Genomic DNA, 21,486 nt, shown 5'->3' on the forward strand with positions numbered 1-21,486 from the left:
GGGCTGGTAGGCTTGGTATGGGTGGTAGGGTTGGTAGGGTTGGTGGGGATTTGTAGTGTTGGTAGTGTTAGTAGTGTTGATATGTTTGGTAGGTGTAGGTGGGGTGGTAGGTTTGGTGGGGGTTGGAGGGTTAGTAGGTTTGGTAGGGCTGGTATTGTTGGAGGGTTGGTATCAAACATCAGCCTGGTTGGTTGATCTCACTGTTGCCCTGACAGATGTGGTTTGGGCTCTTGCTCAGGTTTAGACATGCTGTGCAAATGTCTTGTTCTTCTCCGGCACTACCTTGAATATGTTTCCTTATGAAGAGTGAGAATGCAACAGGCCACACCTAGTCACACATGAACATATAACCCACATGTACGTGTAACATGTCTCCTTTAATGGGAGTTACTGCAGTGTCACTTGGAAAAGGAATGGGGTGAAAACTTCAGTAACAGGGAGAAAGTGGATAGCAGAGCAATAATTCTCCTTACCATAATCCCTTTTGATTTCCACGAAAATCTGTTACAGAGATGTTTCCTCAGAGATTCTATTTTACTAGGCCTGTTAGAGGAAGTGGGAGCATTCAGGAAACACAAATAGCTTTTTATTGTTCAACAGTGTGCTTCAAATTCTGTTGAGTATCTGAGCTCTGGTCATTTTCCACTCTTGTCTCAACCTGCGTCGCACAGAGCACTCACGAAGCCAGTCTTTCTGGCTTTTCTCCACCTCCTCTTCTTCCTGCCTCAAAGGGAAGAAAAAACTTTTCTTTCAGCTGCACAACAGTTTAATAATTATCTTTTGACTAGGCTCTTGCAACCATCATTTTTAACCCAAAGAATAGCAGATCAATGTATTTTCCTCTCAGGGAAAAGTATATTTCTTGAGAGTCGTTTTTGTAGAAAGTATTAGAAATGATTTTACAAAATTGTCCATATACTAGTTTTGAATTGTTGAATGTAATTTAAACCCCTTCTTTAATTATGCAAGAGAAGAAAATCTACATATTTAAAGTATATTGCTGCAAAATATTCACAAAAATGCTATTCCTTTAAATTGCCTTGGTTTTTTTTCTACCCTCACCATCTATTTCCATTGTGAAACACAATTGTCAAAAAATTTAAAATATGAATGCGATGAATAAATGAATATTTGTTAGTACCTTTTTGTTCTTATAGTATGATGTGGGGAAATCACACCAGTACTATTACCTAATCTATAGATAAGGTACCAGAAATCAGAAAAGTTATGTGTCTTGACCATTTTCACAGATTTATTTATTGACTCAACTACCAGTTCAACTTGGATGTTTCTGCTACCAAAGCCAATTATATTTTTCTACCACACTGAACTGTCTTTGTTGAAAACCTTCAATCTCATCCTATCCACTTGCAAAGTAAAGAGAAAATTTTATGGGCAAGGATGTGAAAAAACTCTTAAAAAGTAAAAAAAAAAACAATAATAATAAATAAATAAACTGATTTAAAGCCAAATAAACATGTATGTGGTTGTATTAAATTTAGTTTTATATCTATTTTATTTATTTATTTATTTATTTTTCTTAATGTTTTTATTTATTTTTGAGACGGAGAGAGACAGAGCATGAGCAGGGAAGGGGCAGAGAGAGAGGGAGACACAGAATCGGAAGCAGGCTCCAGGCTCTGAACCATCAGCACAGAGCCCGATGCGGGGCTCGAACTCACAGACTGTGAGATCATGACCTGAGCCGAAGTCGGACGCTCAACCGACTGAGCCACCCAGGCACCCCAGTTTTATATCTATTTTTAATTGCACCTATGTATTGATCATATTTTACTCTGATCCTTTTGGAGAAAAAGTCCCACTTACTTTTGTGATGTTTCCTAGCAGCTAATGAGGAAATAAAGCAGCCTTAATAAGTCCATTCATAATAGCATATTTTACTCAAACAAGTGTACACATTTATATTTATCTGTCATATTTTTCATAAACAACTGTTGCTCATGCAGTACAATTTTAATCTATCCAAAGTCACTCTTGTTCCCTGAACAAATCTTCTATTCGGTCTATATCATCATTAGCTTGCTATAAAATAAATATAGCAACTAAAATAAATTATAAAAATAAAATCTTAAAGTTGGAAAGCAACATTCAAATACCTTTTCCAGAATAATATTTTAATTTTAAGAGTTAGGAAAGTCCGTCAGAAAGGACAGATATTGTATGTGGATTGTGAGAAACTTAACAGAACACCATGGGGGAGAGGGAGGGGAAAAATAGTTACAAACAGAGAGGGAGGAAGGCAAACCAAAAGAGACTCTTAAATACAGAGAACAAACTGAGGGCTGATGGGGCGGGGGTGTGGCGGGGGAGAGGGGAAAATGGGTGATGGGCATTGAGGAGGGCACTTGTTGGGATGAGCACTGGGTGTTGTATATAAGCCAATTTGACAATAAATTATATTTTAAAAAATTTTTAAATAAAAAGAATTAGGAGAAGGAGGACCCAAGGCCAAAGAATGAGAGCTCAAACTAAGATCCTTCATTTCTTAGGATGGAAGAGCTACATCTTGACCTACGTCACAGAGAGGGCCCTACCCACCTTTCCAGTGCCCCTTAAGAATCTTCCCTTAGATCTGCACACTGCACTGTGTGTTATCTACATCATGTCTGATCCTGTGAACCCAGTCATATGACATTGCATTACAATGATACCATTTATTTTTTATGCTTGAGTCATAATATGTTATTGTAATGATGAAACTGATTTATATACAAAGGAAAGTCTGATTTTGTTTGTATGTTTTATTTCTACCAATATTCTCTCATTTAACTTTTGTTTATTTTTTAAATATTTATTTATGGCTTATAGAGACAGAGAACTGAGTGGGGAGGGGCAGAGAGAGAATCGCCAGCAGATCTCTGCACTGTCCTCAGCTCAGAGCCCAACGTGGGGCTCGATCTCACAAATCCTGAGATCACAACCTGAGCTGAAATCAAGAATCAGACATTCAACTGACCGAGTCACCCAGGCATCCCTACTCATTTAATTTTTAAAAGAAAAATAATTAATAAATTAATTAATTATTTTTTTTGCAAAAACTCTCTAACCTGATATTTATGAGTAATACAAAGAAATTTTTACAAAAATGTTTAAAATACAAATTACCATAAAGTATCTAAGGAAGTTTATTTTTAAAAAACAGAACTTATGTACAATGAACAAATTCACCAAATCATTCAAGAGATAATAGTTTAGATGTTCATACTGTCAAGCAGGCTGTGGGTTCTTTGTGCAACTCACTCTTTTTTTCAGCCTTAATAAGACATGAATAACAAATAAAATTGTAAGATATTTAAAGTATACAATGTTATATATATGTATACATATATTAAGTGATATATACATCACTTTTCAAAATGTATACATTTTGAAAGGATTCCCCCAAATGATGTGTAGCTCACTTTTGATATTTGATAAGACACATGAAGTGGGGCGGGGGGGCACCTGGGTAGCTCAGTCGATTAAGTGTCCGACTTCAGCTCAGGTCATGATCTCATGAGTTTGTCAGTTTGAGCCCCATGTCGTGCTCTGTGCTGACAGCTCAGAGCCTGGAGCCTGTTTCAGATTCTCTGTCTCCCTCTGTCTCTGCCCCTCCCCTGCTCACACTCTCTGTCTCTGTCTCTCTCTCAAAAATAAATAAACACTAAAAAATTTTTTTAAAAAGACACATGAAGGGCAAATTTTTTTTATTATTTTTGATAAAAGTAAATAGAATGGCATCTGATAATAATGTTATTGAGCTCATTAGGTTCATTCCACAGTAATTTAAATTTTATAAGAAATTCAAAATAGTCACTAGTGAGCTCCCAGGATATTAAGGACAAAATGCCATATCATGTAGCCCAACAATCTTCAAATTTATGTCCCTTTAAAGAAGAATTTACTCTTCTTCTTCCAAAGCCCAGAATTGACTGTGATGTTTACCACCTGGCTATTATTTTTGTACCTAAAACTATGCATTAGGGTGTTATCCACTTCTCTTTCTTTGACTTCCCTTATCATTTAGTTATATAGTCAAGAGTCCATGGGAAATAAAAGAAACATAATAAATAGGAAAAAATAGTACAGGTAAGGGATACCAGCAGAATCATGGGATTACTAAAAGCATATTTAGAGAAATGCATCAACACCAGATACTTCTTACCATTTCATTGTAGATAAAAATTAAACACAGAATAATAACGTGCAATTACCCAAAATTGGTTATTTATGAAGTACTTCACTCTCATTTAATTGAGTTATTCATTGAGTGTCTTGGTGCTAAACACTTCCCGCTTTGCAGGACTTTATCTTGAATAGTGCTTACTGCTGGTAGGAGGAATGGGGGAGGCACAGAGGGGAAGACTTGGCTGAAGAGGGGTAGATAGGAAATTAAAATAGAAATGAAACAAAACCAGCATCTTTAAGGGATATCTGCACTGCCATGTTCAGTGAAGCATTATTCATAATATCCAAGGTACGCAAACAACATTAGATGTTCATTGACCCATGAATGGAGAAAAAAATGGTGGTATTTGTGTACAAAGACATATTGTCAGCCTTAAAAACGGACAAAATCCTGACGTTTGTTAACAATGTGGATGAACTTGGAGGACATTACACTACACAAAATAAACCACACAGACGAATATGGCATGATTTCACACGTATATAGAATCTAAAAAAGTCGAACTCATGGAGGTAGAGAGTAGAATCATGTTCGCCTGGGCACTGGAGGTTGGGGGAATGGGGAGATGTTGGTCAAAGGATGCAAATTTTCAGTTAGAAGATGAGTGAGTTCCAGAGATCTCATGCTCAGAATGGTAACTGCAATTGATAATAACGCAGAATACTGGAAAACAATAGAAATGATAGAAATGCCAGAATGAGCAGTTTTCCTTTGTCCTTTCAAATCAATTTTTTATTTAAAAGATTCCAAAAAAGACAAGAATACCTACCTTCCCCTCTGAAGTCTCGAATTATTTGAGCCTAATTTCCTCTAAGTAATGGGATGTGTATTTCAGGTGGAACTATGCACACCTAGAAAACATCAATTAAGGGTAGTCTTGGTCCAGAAGATGCTGAAAGTCAATGTTAGAGCATTGAAAGGACATCATAAGAAATGAAGAGATTAATGAATTAACACAGTTCAACACAGTATAATTGGTCACATAAATTTAGTTGACTGTTCTTTATTTTAACGTTTATTTGTTTTTGAGACAGAGAGACAGAGCATGAATGGTGGAGGGTCAGAGAGAGAGAGGGGGACACAGAATCTGAAACAGGCTCCAGGCTCTGAGCTGTCAGCGCAGAGCCCGTCGCGGGGCTTGAACTCCTGGACCGCGAGATCATGACCTGAGCCGAAATCGGACGCCCAACCAACTGAGCCACCCAGGTGCCCCTTAGTTGACTGTTCTAAGCAAGTTTACTTTTCTGGTTTTTCTCTTTGTCACTCAGTTGGAAATCACACCTCCCATGAGTGCAAGGGTAATTTACAAGTGCATAAAACCTCTCACAGACTTAACATCGACACTTGGTGCTTCCCATTTTTACTCTAAAGAAATATTATAGATAAAAATATCCAGAGAAAATATTCTAGAACAATAACATCCTAACTTCCGCAACTTTCTTTTCTTCTTGTATTTGGCTTCCTGTCAGCCAAATTCCTTTTGAAATAAGAAGCAAAAAGAGTATCTTGGACTTTGTTAGGATTTATTGGATATAAACACATGGCAATGGATGAGTGCCAAATGGGTTTTTGAGAGACTGTCTAGATTCCACAGACATCTGTGGGCATTCAGCTGTATTTGTTATAACACATTTATTGCAAAACATTTTTAGGGGCACCTGGGTGGCTCAGACAGTTAAGCATCCGACTTCAGCTTAGTCCCATAGTTCGTGGGTTTGAGCCCCACATCGGGCTCTGTTGGTACAGCTCAGAGCCTGGAACCTGCTTCAGAATCTGTCTGTCTGTCTGTGTGTCTCTCTCTCTCTCTCTCCCCCCACCCCACTTGCACTCTGTCTCTCTCAAAAATAAACATTTTAAAAAGTTTAAGAATATCACCATCATTAACTAATATATATTGATTACAACATGCCAGATACTGGTCCAAGCGCTTTCTCTGGGCTACCTTATTCAATACTTGCAAAATCTGATGCAGCAGGTGCTAATATTATCTCTATACCTGTAGACTCCAAGAGGTGAATCATTTCCCACAATCGGGTAACTGGCAGGTGGCGGAATCAGTTGCATCAAGCTGTGAAACCCTCAAGAGCTTGTATTTATCTTAATTGGAGGCAGCCTAAAATACTGGATAAGAGCGCTTTGCATTCTACAGTGTACCTATATCGAATTCTACCTATATCACCTAGCAATTCTGGGGCTTGGGGCAAACAATCTAATCTACCTGAAACTAAGTTTCCTTGTCTGCAAAATGGAAAGCGTAGGTCTAGTTTGTAGGGTCGCCAAGGCTTGAAGCAGAGAATCCACAGTCCCCCAATCGTAATCAGAACGCTGAGAGCTAGTGCGATCGTAGTAAGGGTAGCATCAGTGCGTTTTGTACACTCGGATTATGAGACCTAAAGTGAGATTATTTCAATCTTGATCCAGCCGTCCGTGGCATGAACCATTTTGCTAGGCTCGGTATCATCCATACGTTTCAAAAGCACATCGTTCATGCCTTCATAAAAGTGGCTGGCAGTGTTGTACCCATCACTGATGACCTAAGAAGCCTGCTGCTTACCCTCAGAGTCTTGTCTGGTTTGAGGTTCACTGTGCTGTCATCTGGGAAACATTTTTTCTTGTGTCTTAACCACTGAAATGCTGTGCAGCACACATTTAACACTGAATATGTGGGATAAATGAATGAATGAAACCATGTATGATGGAATCCAATCAAATTCACACATAATTATTTTGTATTTTTATGCACTGATATATTCTGTCTGATATAGGAGTGGGAAAAATAACACTGCTCAAAAAAATTAAATTAATATTTACTGGGATGGAAACCAAGTTGTACACTAAAGCATAAATGGGAACAAAGTACGTTCTCTACCCTTTTAGGGTTTACATTAGATAGCAAACGTACAAGGGCAAATAATTATGTGCGATGTGAAGTGAAAATGCAGAGACCAGTGTGTGCAAAGTGCTGTGCATCACAGAAAAGTAATCTGTTTCAGTTCTCAGCATTTAAATGATCCTATAAATGCATGTTTAAATTTATGTCTGTTCATTTCATTTGATAAAAATAACATTGTTCTGTGTCTTCACAAAACCATATTTCAGAGAAGTACTCCATTGAGAAAATGTTCATTGTTTATAATGTGCTTCCTTGAAGAGTGAAAAGAGTTCCCTGGTCTCCATCCTTCCAGTGTTTTTTTGTTTGTTTTCTGTTTGTTTGTTTTTTTAAGTTTATTTATTTTATGAGAGAGAGAGCAAGACAGAACGAGCGGGGAAGGGCAGAGAGAGAGAGAGAGGGACAGAGAGAGAATCCCATGCAGGCTTCGCCCTGCCAGCACAGAGCCCAATGCAAGGCTCAAACCCACGAACCCTGAGATCATGACCTGAGCCGAAATCAAAAGTCAGATGCTCAACCGCCTGAGCCACCCAGGCACCCTTTTCCCTTTGGTGTTTATTCCTCCTGCCATATACTCAAACCTAAGCTTTCCGATTTCAAACCACGTTTAGTATTAAAGTGTGCACCTTTACCTCAAAACCTCTTAAAATAGATTTCTTGCTTATTTTGATACATATGAAATGCCAAAAGGCCTAGTTAAAAGTGATCTGCGACAACAGAATATTGCTTAAGTTTTAGAGCAAATAACTGCATCCAAATCTCCATATATTGGCACACTCAGCTCTTAGGAACTCTGCCATTGTAACTGGGTAGACGTATGTGGATCACCGACAATTTTATGTAGAATTCAAAATCCAGATTTGAGATGTGACCATCAGTCTAAGGGTCATGTTTTTCCATTATCTCTCTGAGCCTTGTCATACATGCTGACAGGCCATGCTTTTATAAAGTATCTACTCATATAAAATCAACTAAGACAAGGAGTAAGAGTATCTTGGGTTATTTTAGATCCAATTGTTTTCTTTTTGACCCAGATGAAGATTGATTTTAGTTTTTATCTGAGACTAGTGTTCACGATCTTATCAGTTAAGCAAAGTTTATATATTTTTTTCAAGCTTCTATCAGTTTTCAGTGAAATCACTTTTAGGTAATCTGAGCTGATTTGCATGAGCAGTAGGATTTAAGGCATGTATGGAATGGTATTGTGCACTCTTTAGTATATTAATTATTATATAGATTAGCATGGTGTGATAATATAGATTTGTGTGGCATGAGAATGAACAGAGAGCAGGAGAGAAAGTGAGGATGATGAAAACTGATATACTAGGAAAAAACAAAGTGTTATAGTGGAAAATTTGGGTTGGAGTTTCTGTTCCGTTACTTAATAGCTATACAAATTGCTAACTTATTTAATTTCTTACAAAATCAATTTTCTCTAAAATGAAGGTGATCCTAATAACTTTCTTACAGGTTTGATGTGATGCTTGAGATAATGAACACAAAAGCAGCTTTTAAACTGGAAGGTACAATACAAGTATCTAAATTACTACGTACATGTGCATTCATCTACATAATTATGTCTAATTGGCATGTAGCACTTCCTTAATATCTGCATTCAATATCCAACTTTATTCACAGGACACATTTAGTAACAATTCAGCAAAGATTTGACATAATACTTTGTATTTTAGTTTTACTGTTTAAATAAGTAACCTTTGGCATCTTTGCTTTGCATCTTTACTTATTTACTTAAATAAGTAAATTTGGCATCTTTGAGAGTAATTAAGTAACCAGTAGTGGGTAACATATCTTATGCTTCTGTGTATTTAACACCAAGCATGGCATTTGTCAAATACTATATATTTAATACATGTTGGTAAAATGAATGATTAAGGTAACAGTTCTAATATTAAGAACAAAGAGTAATATAACAATTTTAACCCCCATAAATTGGGTTAAGGGTTGTCTTTCAGAAAGATTAATTGCAAACAAGGATTTGTGGCAGGGAATGTTTATAGAGCACTTAAAGACCTAAATATTTTCCCACTTTACTGTCATGGCATCTCTGATAGAAGTGAGTGAGAGTTAACTGTAACATAACTAATGAGTAACACAACTGGGAGTAAAAAGGTGAACTTTTCAGGCCAAAAGTTTGGTATTCTTTTAAATGCACTATTCTAAGATAAAAATCCAGGGGGTACAAGACTCTCCTGATCAGAATATCATTGCTCACCCAGCACCAAGACAACATTCACACGTGTTTCTGAGTGTAGGCTACATAATATTTTGCTCTGCCTCCTTTGGAAGAGTTTGAGTCTCTCATTATAAAGGAGGAAATGATAGCATGTTATCAGTATGTTTTTCTGTTTAATACAGGTTGCATCAATATCTTTTCCAGTTTAGTTGGATGGCTGTGATCCTCTTTATATGTCATTTATCCATTCCTTGAATGAATATTTACGAAGTGTCCGTTATGTATGGAGCACAATGCCAGGACCAATGGAAGGGTGTCTGTCCCCATGGACCTCACAGGCCAGTGAAGTGTGAGATGTTATGGATATAAACACACCATTGGATACAAAAGTAAAAGTTGTTGTGAGCCCACTGAGGGAGGATAGTCATACTCCAAATGTGTATAATTGGGACCCTCCTCTACATAGAGAGTCCTATATACTGAGAGCACCTGTGAAGGGAGCTGGTTAGCTCAGATCTGAAGGATCAGTAGATTACTGAGAAGACCACTCCAAATAGAAGAAAATGCAAACACTAAAACAGGGGGAGAAAAAGAAATTTTAGCATGACTGAATAAATAACTCATAAATAGCTCATTAAGGCAAGAGTACAGCAATGGAGATAATGTATGTTGCCCTTTTCTCCCAGAAGCCTGGGATGTGAATGGATTGCAGTAAGACGACAGACATTATAGGAACTGATTATTCTTTTAATTTTGTTTTTTGTTTGTTTGTTTTTTGTAATGATAAACTCTTCATCAGATTTGAAGGCTGATGGGGATAGACTCAGGAAATAGTGATGTGGAAGATTCTGAAAAGAGACACAACACAGTCCCCAGGGCATAGCCCCTGGAAATGTCAGACAGAACTGAATAACTTGGTGAGGGTTCTTCTCAGTTTCAGTAAGAGGAGGGTGGTGACGACAGGGGCAGATGTTGGATGATTTATTGATGTATTTTGAAATTATTACCTCCAGCTCTCGGCATTGTCAGTGAAAGCATATAGCCCTGAGTACACTGCATTCTGGATGTCGCAGGATTTCACAGTATGACGTGCATTGACTTTGCTAAAAGCGGTGTGTTTTTTTTGTTTTGGTTTTTGTTTTTTTTTTTTGGGGGGGGGGCGGTCCTGGTATCACCTCCAATGAGCTGGCAGCAGGGTAAGGATGAATGTGAGGGAGATCGCCAGCATTGTTCTGCAAAGGGAGGTTTTTATCTTTCACACTGAATCCATGAAAGTCCCGAGATGCTGTATAATAATAATTTTCAAGATGTGGGTTTCTGTGATATGGCTCTTCATTTCCAAAATTAAAATAAGTCTTTCAGAGTGAATTCTGAATTGTTTCCAGGTCCTCTTAATGTCTTTCTCTGGGGTCCGATCTAAATTAAGGTGGAATAATTCATAATGATATGCTAGATTAACAGCCTCCCTCTTTAAGAAAGTTCATAAATAAATGGCATAGTTATGTCCTAAATTCAAATTCAAGTTCTCTCATTGGCTAGCTGTAGACACCTGAACACATTTCTTAGCTTTTCTGCAATCTTCTTGCTTGTAAAATGTGATCACTAGTAACTGTCTTGTTGGGTGTTTGTAAGAACTAAAAACATAGAAAAGATGTAAAATTCACCATAGCTAGGATGTTCACTATTACATGAAAATTAGATTCAAAAAGAAAATATGAGTCACGTCTCTGGCAGGGGGATAGGTGTAGACCATTATTAGCTTAGGTCAGAGCCATCAAGCCATAAGGCTTTTGTAACTTTGAGGCCATACTGTAGTTCTGTAGATGAGTATTTCATTTGAATACAATGAATGAGTGATATTGTAATGATTCTAGGCGCACGTGTGTGTGTGTGTGTGTGTGTGTGTGTGTATTCATTATATCCCATTAAACAAGGAGTCTATAATCTAATAAAAAGGCAATACAGAAAGAGGCTCATACTGGACGCAGAGATGCACCATCCAGTGCCCCTTCCAGAAAGGATGGAATGTTGTATCTTCTCGGAGTGATGGAGGCAGACATCTTTCCGCAGCCAGCTGCTTCAAGGATTACCTCAGCTACAGAGAGCTGCCTTGCCCAAAGTCACACCCTTCTCAGTGTAGCCCACATCCTGACCAGTGGCCACATGTAAAGACCTGGCCATTGGGCCATTGAGAGTGACCCCAACAGGCAATTCTAATCCCAGACCTCTTCTGCACTTGGCCAGCTCTGTCACTGGCCCTGCAGACTAGTTGGATTTCTCCCTCAATTCAGTCCCGCTTTCTTCCTCTGATCTTTACATGCATTGATCATGAAGGTAACCCCAGTAAACCACTTGCAACTAATTTACGTCTCGGTGCTTCATAGGGAACACAATGTGTAGACAATGATCCTTATATAAACGTTTTTCCTCAAGTCATATAAGAATCAAAGACAGGAGGCTCTCTCTCTCTCTCTCTTTTTTTTTTTAATCTGGATTCAGACTACAAAATAAATAAATAAAAACAGGCAATATTTCTTTGGCTTGTTTTCTCACTATTTAGTTTATGATGTCTCAGAAGGATTAGTTCATTGGGATTCTGAAACCTGGGCTGGAAATATTCCCTGTGGGTGTCATAATTCACCGTGTGGATATATAGCGAATACAGTCTCTTTTTCACTGTCTCATTCCCTCTATCTGAACATTTTTATGAGGAGCTCCTGTGAGCCTACAGTCTTCTCTAATGTTTTTATGACTCCTCAGTATCCGACTCATCCGAGTCCGCACAGACAGATTTCTGTCAAAAGCGATCAGTCTTTATGAAAGTAGCAAGAGTAATGCTTCCTCTGTGCAAACCAAATCAAAGTGGTTCAGACTTGTCATGTTGGACGGTACCTTCAGTCTCCATTTAGATTCTTCAGACTCCACATTTGAAATAAGTCAATAACTTTCTGCTTTATTATCTGCAAAGATTCTTGGTAGACAGGTTATAGAGTTTCAGCTTTACAGAACAGTACACTTTATTTTAACTTCCAATTTTTATCTATTTTTTATGCCAGACGTCAGTGCTTTTGTATCACTTAATTATAGTGACTAGATCATGGTTTTTAAATTGAGTCTTTTTTTTATGTTTGTTTTTGAAAGAAAGAGTGTGAGTGGGGGAGAGGCAGAAAGAGAGGGAGACACAGAATCTGAAGCAGGCTTCAGGCTCTGAGCTGTCAGCACAGAGCCTGGCACAGGGCTCGAACCCACAAACTACGAGATCATGACCTGAGTCAAATTCGGACACTCAACCAACTGAGACACCCAGGCACCCTATGACTAGACCATTGTTTGCCATCAACATAATTTCACCAAATAAATCCCATTATTCTCAGGAAAATTTTCTGCCTGAACAAGTGATCTTAAGCTGTTCTTATTGAGAATATGTTAACAATAAAAGAATGCATGTCCAAAAATTTTCCCCTATTTTTAAAATCTTCACTTGGGCATATTTTCTCTCATTTGACCAAAAAAACAAACAAAACCCAAGAATGTTGAGTAAATATCTTGGTCATTTATACATTCGTAACTTTAAAAAAACCTATAAATATTTCTAATATTAAAGTGAACACCAATACCAGTTTACACCCAAACTAAAGGAAATCGCAATTTGCACAATGCCCACTGGGGGGGTAATCATTCTAAAATAGTTCCGGACTGTTTCTACCATGAGGAGCTTCCAGGGCTGTGCTCCGAAGGTGACAATGGAAGGAAGGTGGCTGGGAAAGGAAGGCACAGCAGAATGTGAATTCAGCATTTCTCCTCCAAAAGGCAGTTCTCCACTTTGCACATCTTTACTCGTTCATCTGCACATTAACAAGAGTAAGTAAGAAAAGATGGGTTATTCCTTCTAGCTCATTCTTACTCTAAGTGAATGTGATAGACAAGACTGTAGAAAATGCAGTCTTCGGTTACTTCCACTCATTCTTGGAGAAGGAATGAACATAAGATATATATTTCTCACTCTGCCAGTTTGGTGACATCCCAGCTTCGGGAAATGAAGCGTCACTGAAATTGCTAAATTGTAGGACTCACCCAAATAATGACAGATGATAAAATAAGGCCACAGGATCAGAACCTAGATCGGGTTCTACTCCAGTGATATTCTCAGGGGAGGTGACTATGATACGATGGTGACAAATGTATATGAAATGGAGAAAGCCCTTTTCATTTAACAGTTGTTCTTTAGGAATGTGTGCTTATACCTAGTAAAAGGCATTTTCAGAGTACTTGGGGATTAGGCGATATTTTTCTCTCATTAGATGGGTATCATATTGGCCACAGGCATTTTTATTTCTTTTGCCTTCACTATGCATCTGATAATATAATACTTGAATATTCTCCAGAAAATGCAATTATGGAGAATTTCACAGAGAATCCAACCTAGCTGCAACGTTGTTTTTTTTTTCCCCAGTTTCCTGTTCTGATTTTGTCCGGCCCTGATCCAAGCGGATCGTACGCTAACAAGAGAAAACTCTGTGACAGACAGAAGGGCAGCACTTAGGGGAGAGATTATTCTTGGCTCTTTGGGGAAATGCACGGACATCTTTACATTTAATACAAAAGAATGCCATATAAAAATAAAATTGAAACTTGGGATTCATGGACAGGATCACAAAGACATCTGAGAAGCAAACTATTACATCCTCAATAAGCATAGAGGAAATTATTTAACATGCTTTTCAAAAAGGAAAGGAAAACAATACTTTGTGTCAGAACTTGACAGACAAGACAAACACAAACAAAAACAGAAATGCCTGGGCCAAGCAGATTATTATATGAAATGCGATCCATGGTGGTGGTATTTTTCTCTTATGTCCTTACTCAGGAAGCAGTATCTACTGACCTCAACTCCAGAGATGCCCTAAAAGATTTATGCTACATACCAGTTTAGGGAAATGTCTTAGAAAGTGATGCCATTGTGATGGGCACTCAAAGAACAATACTCGCATGAAAATGTTTATTGATGCTATTTTAGGAATTTACAGAGGCCTTTCTCTTGATTAGAGCATTCATTCTCAACAGGGGTACAGCACCCCCAAAATGGCAAAAGTCAGTTCTCAAGACACACACACAGAAAGTACTCTTGTTACGAATAGGAGACAGATGCATCTATGACACAAACAGATAGCCAGTGTCCCTGCGGTGGTGAGATTTCGTGGAGGGGCAGTTGGGCCCTCGGTGAGGGTGTGCAGAGTGAGTCTCAGGAGCCCCGGCTGTGGGAGGTTGGTCGGGAAGTCGAGGAAGGACTCCTGATGGAATCAAGAGGTTTGGTAGAGCACATCTCAGGGTAGGGCCCGGAACATGTTTGTCCACAGAGAGATGAAGCTGATGGGGGAATAAAAGTAGGAGGCTGAGGAGACAAAATCTAATCCCATTATATACATTTCCACCATCACACAAGATGGTGGAATACACCCCAGAATTACCAGATGCATAGAAATAGGGGTAAATACGAAATCATGGGCTGAGTCCCCGAGGTTTCCCTGTCCCACTCCAGGACAATAGGGAATATTCGAGAAAGGTTAAATACCCTGTACAGAAGGAAACAGAATGGCCTCTCCCCTTCAAGGTCTTCCAGCTGGGGTAAGAGTTGAATGTACATAAGACATTTTAACAGGAGAAAAAAGCAATGTTTTATTACATGTGCAGAGGCCCAATAATGAAATGACCAAAGTGGGCAGTTTGTATGCTTTTTGCATGAAGAGACAATAAATTCGTGAAGAATGGACAGGATGAGGACAATGGGTGTTTGGGAGCTTAGTTAGTAGGGAATCCTAAGCAAATTTAGGCTGAGGTAGCAGATTAGTTTTAAAAAAGGAACAAGGCTTGTTTTACAGCTTTCTTGGCTTTAAAGTTCATATTGCTGGTGATAAGGATGTCTGTTTAATTCTAGTACAGGGGGTATTTTTCATATGGGAGATTTGCCCCTGCATTCATGGGGACAGAGGAGGGTCTAAGGGCCCTTGCACCCTATTTCTTAGGTAACTATTATTTAAAGTAATCAATATGCCCAAGTGGCCCATCTGGGGTGGCCTGCCCTTGGCCTCTACAACCTTGCTATAGAAATACAGAAAGACATTAATGAATATGAAACATGAGTTTGTGTACCTGTTGTTTGAAAATGAACCAGACGAGGGGTGCCTGGGTGGCTCAGTCTGTTGAGCGCCTGACTTCGACTCAGGTCATGATATCACATTTTGTTGAGTTCGAGCCCCGCGTTGGACTCTGGGCTGACAGCTCAGAGCCTGCAGCCTGCTTCAGATTCTGTGTCTTCCTCTCTCTCTGCCCCTCCCCTGCTCATACTCTGCCTCTCTCTGCCATCTCTCAAAAATAGATAAATGTTAAAAAAAAAAAAAATGAACCAGATGAAAACTTCCCTAAGAGTCCTAATCCCTGGGTGTTTACCATTTTGTGACAAATGAACATTTAGAATTTTCCGTACAGGGCTACATGCTTCTTCCTAATGCTTACTTTTTATTCACCTGGAGTTAATTTACATTCCATTACTAAGAGAACTTTAGGTTATGCTATAACTCCCTGAACTGGCTTGCTTACTTCAACACTCTGGTCATTTGCAGTAAATACCACCCAACTTGAGAAAGACGGTTTATTTCCATTTGCTTCATTATCTGTCTTTCTTACTTCTCCTCCTCATTGCATCCGTGCCCCAGGTCCACACCACTCACACCTTCCCCTGCTAGAGTCCAGAGTCCTTTCCCTTATGGAGCCTCCCATTCTCCCGTCACGGAACAGGTGGGTGAGCAATGACTTTGACACCTAGTGTTTGATCGCACAACATTCATCAATAAAAAACAGAAAGTGGTTTGGGCCAAATGCAAAAGGGTTCAGAAGGTTGGGTGGAAAGGCTTCCCAGGAAGCGTTTGAGTGAGGCTGGAGGTGGGTTTTGAAGAATTAGATAGGATTCAAAAGCAGAAAATGATCAGGGAAAGTGAGAGAGGCTGGTGTGTGTTTCAAGGACGATGTGTTACTGTTTGCAGGTTTCTGCTCTCCCACACAGTGTGAGCATGCCATCCCCCCCTCCCCAGCATGGCATCAACTGTGGTCATACGAGGCTAGTCTTAACCAATGGAGAGGGAGCGTTGATGGTGTGTTCCCCTTCCGAGCCGAGCACAGGGAGACATCGGCTTGATTATCTCGTCTCTTATCTTTCCCTTGGTCTCAGGAGGGGCGTGTTCCCATAGAGGCTGCTCCTTCAGCCTCCTTCCCAGACTGGAGACAATCGGGACAGAGGTGTGGGGTGTTTAGGACCGATGCTGCATGAGAAATAAGCATCAATGGTGGCACACCGCTGAGTGTCAGAATTGTTTGAAAGCTGACTGATAGAATAAATAAACCAGGTTGACTAAAACGAGTTGATATCAAAGGGTGAGCTGCAGGAGATCAGTGCAGAAAGGTTAGAACAAGACCCTGAGTATTCAGGTGAAATATGATGTATTCTGTAACCGGTCATAATTGCTTTGACTCTTGGTAGATTCAACAAAACACTGAAGGAAGGCACATGTTGCTTGATAAAAAGAAGTCCTCTATTCAAAATTTATTCAGCTAATATTCATTGACCACTTACGAAGAATAAGCATTCGAAGGGCAGCTACGATCAACCGTTTCTCATGTACTCAGATTGTGTCATGTGTAGTGTAGGAGATAATCAGGGAATTGCCTTATGTCCTAGAGCTAAATAGAGCTAAATGGCAGGCGATCTCAGTGGAAGACCCCTGTCTTGACTTGGGGGACCAGGGAAGACATCCCAGATCCCTTAAATTGAGGTGTGCTCTGTGCTGGAATGGAAAGAATTTAAAAACACTAAAAAAGACATCGGTTTGGAGAAAAATATGGGCAGCTGTCAAACCTTTTATGTGGGAAAATACTATTTACTGATTTCTCTGGGTAGAATTTATCTTTTCAGATTTGGAAGGATGGCCTGTAGTAATAGCAAGTAAGAAAATGTTCAGTGTGAAATAATGCTTCAAGCCCTTTCAGCTCCTTCCATAACGATTTTAAAGCCTCACAACTTATGAGAAGGTTATGACCATTCACCCATTGAGATGTGCATTTGTTTCCCAATCTGTGGTGAAATTACTTTCGAATTGTCAAATGCAACTGAAAGTTACCATTTTTTTCTCTTCTACTTTCCAATGGAATGTCTTTTTGATTTTTTCAAACATGCAACTGACTTTTCTCAGGCCAGACGTAGCAAAACATTTCTCAGTATGTATCCATAAAATCATCAGACACATTTCTTCATAGAAATTCCTTTATCATGTGTCAATACAACCTTAATTTATGCATGAAAGGCCTTAAATGTTCACCATTGTTTCTTATAATATCTAAAGTGCCCTTTCTTTTCTGTTATTTATCATGTAAGTTTTCTTCTATTTGTGTTTATTACACTAAAAACACTGTGTTGACAGGCTTGATGATCTTTCATGTATGAATTATTTGATCACTACAGACAACAAGTTATCAGGAAAAAAATGTTGAGAACAACAATGTTAATAGAATAATAGACTCAGTGTACCAAATTAAACATGATCCTAAGGAAAATGAAATGTATAAATGAGCCAAATAACAATAGGCTGATTTATTTTACCCAAAAATATTCTGTAAGAACTTTAGGACGGAATTGAGCTTTTTTCAAAATACAGTTTCTAAGTAGATAATGAAAAACCCCTAACAATAAACACATTATTTTTCGTTGATGACTTATATGGCCCTAAGCATGCTGCAAGTGTGTTCAATTCTCATGAGAGACAGTGAGATAAATATTCATCATCATCACAATCTTTTTAAAATTTTTTTCATGTTTATTTATTTTGAGAGAGAGACAGAGAGTGCATGAGCTTGGGAGGGGCAGAGAGAGAGGGAGAGAGAATCCCGAGCAAGCTCCACGCTGTCAGCACAGAGTCACATGTGGACCCTGAACCCCTGAACTGTGAGGTCATGATCTGAGCCAAAATCAAGAGTCAGATGCTTAACCACCTGAGCCCCCTAGGTGCCACCGCCTCCTCCTCCTCCCCTTCCTCCTCCTCACCATCATTTCACGGATGAAGGATGGGAGCTGAGAGTGACCGTCTCCCCCAAAGCCATGGGTGGATATGGGGAAGATTTGGCTTCTAACCTAGAGCTAAAGCCTGTAAGAAATCACATGTTTACATATGCGTTTTCTAGATTCCTAGGCATTAAGTATTAAATATCAAATATTCAAGTATTTACTAGTTGATGAAAAACATTTTCACTCCGGTATGTTTTTGGTGATTTGAGGTCACACACACTTGCTGCTCTCTGGCCAGGCGGTCTCTGCCACGGCTCAGTGAGGAACGTAAGGCATCTGTGGAGAGAGGAAAAATTTGCTGGCACCTTTACTCACTCACTCCCTTCTCTCCTTACACACTCATAATCACAGACCTTGATATCACTCAGCTTCTTTAAAGAAATAAAGACAGCCACTATTTTATGTATTTTGAAGTTACTAGACAATTGTAAAAATGTATTTCCGTTAGTAATGTCACGAAGGGTACATTGCCCAACTGCTCCTTCCGACCTCCCCGCTCACAGCTTCTGTTCCCCACGTGTAGGTGAGATGCACAGACTCTCAAGTTGCTGTAAAAGGCAAGCAAAAAGTAGAACTCAGCTATGTCCGGCCTTCGCACCGGGCTAACCAGGTGCCGCGTGGGGGTTCACACCTGTCTGATAGCTGCAGTTTCTCTCTGTCCTCAGAATTCTTCTAATGTGTTTGATTTTTGTGGGAAGAAACAGAAATCATCTTATATCTAAACATTAATCGGGGTGGGTATGATTGTAAAACATACTCTAAATCAGAATTAAGCACTGAAAGAACTCACAAGTAATCTCTCCAGAGACTTCTCAATGGAAGAGGTTGTAGATATCGGACTGTTCCCCAAGGCTTTGTCTCAGTAGCTTCCACCCATCTAAAAGGCAGGTCTCTATAGAGTTGGTAGGCCCCCCATGTAAGTATCCCACGAATGGCTTCTACTTCTATTGATGTGAAATAATGCATGGTTGGCCACTCTAAAAAGATAATGGGGGGGGGGAATGGGATGAATATAATGTGTAAGAAATACATTCTCCAGCTCCTTTTTTAAGTAGTATGCTATAAAATGGCGTTCAACAGTCAATAAGTTTTATTTCAATAAATGCCCTTATACATCATCTGATTTCTTTCTTACAGAATTACTTGGTTGTCGTTAATATACTCTAACTTCAATCCTAATGATTAAGGATTTTCCAGAATTTTTTCTAGTAAATATTCAAAGTTTTTTCCAGTGAGGTCTTTATTTGACCTCAGACTATCAGCCAATTTCTCAACAATAGGCATTCACATAGTAGCCGCAAATCAGACCCCATAGGAAGGTGTATATTACAAAATGCGTTAGCCGTGGACAGATGATTATAAAGTTGCAGCTATTCCTGTTTATCGCTTTGATGTAGTACAAGGAAGAAGAGATGTGTGATTTTTCTTATTAACAATTTTAATTAACTTTTAATTGATTTCTGGGAAGATAAATGGTTTCATTATAGCATCACACACTGAGCTCCTTGGCTAGATATTAAACATCAGTGCAAACTTCCTGACAAACTGCTGATAATAAGGGATTTTATGTTCGGTTATCTTGTCTAACATCTACATACTCATCTGTAATAGTAAATAAATGGAACCACCTTGCTTTGCCAGCCCATGTCACCTAACTTAAAGGACCTTTTTTATGCTCCTCTATTAATTAGGAGACGGAAAAGGAAGGAAATAGCATTTTGCAAACATTCCAGTTCCTTTGTCTCTATTAGGTGTGAGTCGGTTTCCGTAACATTTTTGGAGTATTTTCCTAAAGAATATTACAGCCTTTTATTCCCTGAGCATCAAATGCACATCCTTTCTTGGAAGCTGGGCACTCAGGGAATTAAGTTGTGGTGAACTGGGTCAAAACGTGTGTGTGTGTGCGCGCGCGTGTGTGTGTGTGTGCGTGCACACGTGCGTGCAGGAGGGCACACTTGACGTTGAACATATTAGTCAAATTTCATACTTCAGCTGGCTTCGAACTTTGAAACCCTATTATGAGGATGCCCTCCCTAACATTTATTTTTGACCCACCTGTTGGATAGGTGTTTGGATATTTCCTCTCCAGAAATCATCTCACTTTAGGATACAGATGGCTATATTTTGGAAAAATCCGATACATGGAGGGTCGTGAGACAGGTTCCTTCTGAAAGGACCCATGGTTTTGGGAAAAGAGTGTAAACCAAAAGTGATACAAAGAGGCTTTTGTTGACCATGGAATTCTGATTCCTGACATGACCTCCAAATGCTGGGCATTTTCCTAGAGGTGGTACAACCGGAACCCCGGGATTTGAATAATGGATGGATGTTTGGAGTTTCAGAAGTGAATGAGGGATCATCGTGGCAAGCCTTGAAGAAAATGTCAAAAAGTATATACTGAGTCCTAGGGAAAGGTGGAGACTTGATTTGACCTGTGTGTAGAGCTTGTACAGGAGAGTGAAGAGTGAGACGAGGCTGAAAATGTGGGTTGGAGTAAACCATGCCCAGGCGTCTTGACTGCTCTCCAGAGTTTGCTCAACATGTTGAATAGAGAGAGGCTACCTCTCTATTGCTTGGCATTTCTAAATCTGGTGCCTTAGGTATATCCCTCCAGAGCGTCACTTTGTTCACTTAAAACAGTGATGACATGGGAGGAATTACGAAGTCATAAAACATATTACCTTCTCTTTCGTCTCAGTTTCCCAAATCTGTTTATTTGAACACAGACTTCCCCTCTGTCTTTGCCTCCTCTTACTTTTCCCCCTTAAAATCCATTCTAACATGCCATGAGTGTAGCATAAGGAAAACTCACACCCAGAGTTCCTTTATCAAAGCCAGGCCTGCAACCTGATATTTCATTCTCTCCCCTTGGCCTTTTCTATCAATTTCAGCCATTTGGAAAAGCCTCCCATTGGCCTGCTGAAAGCATATATATATATATACATATATATGTGTATATATGTATATATAGATGTGTGTGTATAGATATATATTTTTATCTTTTCTCTACCATTTATTATTTTACTATAGACCATTTTAAGAATCTCGACATGGCTGAGAGGATGCATCATCATGATAGACATTTTTTAATTTTTTTTAAT

General features: G+C 39.1%; 1 protein-coding gene across 1 annotated transcript in view; it reads left to right on the forward strand.

Moving 5' to 3' along the window:
* The window catches only part of PCDH15 (protocadherin related 15), a 741,840-nt gene that overhangs the window by 513,140 nt on the left and 207,214 nt on the right, over positions 1-21,486 (forward strand). The gene's annotated exons all lie outside the window — the stretch shown is intronic.

Source organism: Panthera uncia, chromosome D2, assembly GCF_023721935.1.
Source record: "Panthera uncia isolate 11264 chromosome D2, Puncia_PCG_1.0, whole genome shotgun sequence".
Classification (NCBI taxonomy): Eukaryota; Metazoa; Chordata; class Mammalia; order Carnivora; family Felidae; genus Panthera; species Panthera uncia.